The following is a 3371-nucleotide window of genomic DNA, read 5'->3' as shown; positions in this document are numbered from 1 at the left end:
AGGGAAAGGGTTGAAAGAGACCCAGTCTTTGTGACCACCTCAACGGGGAGTAGGTTTGCAAGAACCGAACCTCGGTAAAACAAATCACCGTGTCATCCGCCTTATTTGCTTGTGATTTGTTTTTCGCCCTCTCTTTCGGACTCGATTATATTTCTAACGCTAACCCCGGCTTGTAGTTGTGCTTAAACTTTATAAATTTCAGATTTGCCTATTCACCCCCCTCTAGGCGACTTTCACTAATCATCCACAACCCCTCTTTATAGTACGACCAAGGTAAAATTAAAATTCCTAACTCTATACTAAGTGTCCACAACTCCTTCAACACTTAGGATATGTAGATCATTATATTTTGATTTGCCTTTTCAACCGTTGCTTCAAGTTTCATCTGATGGATTGTTTTTACCTGTTGGAGCGCAATTCCCTACATTGTGAACTAAATTACCATATACTCTATAAAACACATGTTTGTCACAATATTCTTACGTTGTCATTAATTATTAAAACCAACTAGGGGCTTAGATGCTTTCAGTAGGATATGGCATGATAATAGAGAATGATTGGGCTTATGTGGTACTCATGCCCCCTATCGATGGAAATCAATTTTTGGTTTTCAAAGGAATAGCGACAAGGTTAAGGACCAACTAGTTCTAAGTGTTGATAGGAGTTGTTGGAAACTTAGAGTAGGGATATGACCTTTTTTTTCTTTGGTTATACTATAAATGGGCATGTAATGGATAGTTTGATCGAGGAAAGTCTAGTAAGGAGTGGCATGCGCACTAGTGAAAGGATAACCCATGATATACCATGAGAATCTAAAAGAAACCCCAACATAAAAATCAATATAAACAAAAGTCAGTTGACAGTGCTGCAATAGCAGTATACATGTCCAATGAGCATCGAATATGGGCTACTGGACATGATTGTGCCATGTTACAAATCAATATAGCACTAGTGTGTCTGGTGTGCACCAGATATGGTGCATCGAATAGGGCATCCAGTGAGCTTGCTGAATTGGTCTCAGTCTCAATGCACTCACTAGACATGGCATCAAACGGGGCACTCAAAGAGGTTGTAAACTATGTCTTAGAGGTCGAGTACTCATCAGACATGCCTAGTGTGCAAGCGGATATGATACTCAAAGAGGCCTACAAATGTGCACTCGAGCACTGCAAAATCGAACGTGCCCAATGTGGCACCGGTATGAGCACCGCATACCAAAATGACTACTTTCTAAACTAGTTGTTAGTAAAGCAATGAACATGTCCAAGATAGAGAGTGAATGTGCATGTGCACCTAGGGATGGCAATGGGGTTTGAAATCATGGGTAGAGGATTTACAAACCCGCACCCATGGGTTTAATACTAAACTCATACCTGTACCCATTACCCGCGACGGATACAATATGCTATCCGTACCGGCTAATAGCAGGTACCACAAACCCGCGGGCATATAATTACACATATATATATATCATCTATAAATACATATATTTATACACACATATAAATATATATATTTACAAATATGTATATATAATATATATACACAAATACATATATACACATAGACATATATACACATACATATCCATTGTGGGTACACGGGTTTGCGGGCACGCGTACAACATTTTCATTCCCGCGAGAAAAAAACATATCAGGTTGAGAATCAAACCTGCACCCATGCCCGCAGGTATACACTCATACCCAAACTCGCACCCTATAGGGTTTTTACCCGTAGGCACGCAGGTAAAATGTGCCCATGGCCATCCCTATGTGCACAAGACATGTTCGGTGCACCTGACTAGGCTGAGTGGAGGGGTAACATATCTAGTTCCTTTTCTTAGGGCTATTTATACCTGTCAAACTCATCCATATGAGATCTCTTAACAATTTCAGTAACTGAAACCCCATTCGAGAGTAATAAAGAGCTTTTGCTTAGTAACTGAAACCCCATTAGCGGCCTCGATGGTGCATTGAGAGTAGCTTGTATGCATTCACTACCCTCATTAGACTTAGGCCAAGTGAGAGTAAGTGCTTATTATGGTCACAGACATCACCTTAACACCTCGGTGGATACCCCAGAGAGAGAGAAATATCCCTTAAAGAGTACTTGGTCTTCACACCAATCAAGGGGAACAACACCTTTGTGCAGGTGCTCTAATAAATACTTGACTCTTCAATACCTCAACAAAGGTATTCCTAATTTTTTCTTTACATTGAGCATTTATATTGAGAAATTACATTTAATTATTTGCTTCACTATAATTTCCATGCTAGTATAGGATTAAAACATAGGGATTTTTACACTTCTCCCACTAGTATGTACACTTTGCTTAGAGCTACCCATCCCTTATTTCTCTACTCAGTTTTACCCTCCCACCTACACACAGTGCTCACCATTAACCTTACGGACCTATTCCGTCCGTTACCGTCCTTAAAAGTGGGACATCTCGCCCTTACAAGTGGGACCTCTCGTTCTAGCTCCGAAATGTGCCCAGATTCAAACGGTATTACAGGTGACCCTAGAACTTACATGTGGGACCGACCCCTTTGTCCTTCGTCAGTATTCCCCAATCTCCATCCCAAATCGCGTGGCTACCAGGGGGAACGACCGAATTTTTTGTATTTTGTCCCTTTCTCGAAAAAAATTTCACGTTTAGACCTTAAAAAATTTTAATGTCATTTTTAGACCCTTTGCTCGGCGTCATAGGCTATGGGGCCGAGGTAACACATCTCGGCGCCATAGGCTATGGCGCCGAGGTACGTGTTGCGCTGACACAACCCAGACGACGTGGCGCCGACGTGGCACCGAGCTCGGCGCCAAGATCTATGGCGCCGAGCTCGGATGTATAATGACAAAGCTCGTCTAGCTCAGTTGGTAGAGTGCAAGGCTTTTAACCTTGAGGTTGTGGGTTCGAGCCCCATGGTGGGTGTTCAATAGTTTTTTTTGTCTTTGTCACTAATTTGTTTTTTTGTTATCCATATTTTTCGTTTATGTTGCTGATTTGTCCGTCAAATTTATTTCTCATCTAGATTTTTTTTTGTTTTTGTGACTGATTTATTTATTCATCTAGATATTTTTTGTTTTTATTTTTGTTTATTCAAACTCTGTGACGCAAGGACCATGCACATAATCTATTGGAGCACTCCGTGTATGTACCACTGTGCGCAGAAACTGCTTTCTAGAGAGTAGTTAAATGGTCACTTTGTTTTATGCGTCCTCTACTAGCAGTAGCTAATAACTCAATAAAAACGGGGAAAATTCTGGGGGTACTGATTGGATATGCGAAGGTGTCGAAGTCCACAGCTAGTTTGGACGTTTTCAGATCATTTTTCATGTTTCAGTCTTCAACTACCGGCCGTCGTCCTTTG

The 3371-nt window shown here is 41.1% G+C and overlaps 1 non-coding gene across 1 annotated transcript; it reads left to right on the top strand.

Moving 5' to 3' along the window:
- The first annotated feature begins 2859 nt into the window (after positions 1 to 2859).
- On the top strand, positions 2860 to 2932 carry TRNAK-UUU (transfer RNA lysine (anticodon UUU)). Its single transcript has one exon. It is a non-coding gene; the product is annotated as a tRNA-Lys (tRNA).
- Positions 2933 to 3371: the final 439 nt, after the last annotated feature.

The sequence above is a fragment of the Zea mays genome, chromosome 1 (assembly GCF_902167145.1).
Source record: "Zea mays cultivar B73 chromosome 1, Zm-B73-REFERENCE-NAM-5.0, whole genome shotgun sequence".
Lineage (NCBI taxonomy): Eukaryota > Viridiplantae > Streptophyta > Magnoliopsida > Poales > Poaceae > Zea > Zea mays.
Note: the sequence above shows the minus strand (reverse complement) of the source record. Positions and strands in the feature narration are given on the sequence as shown.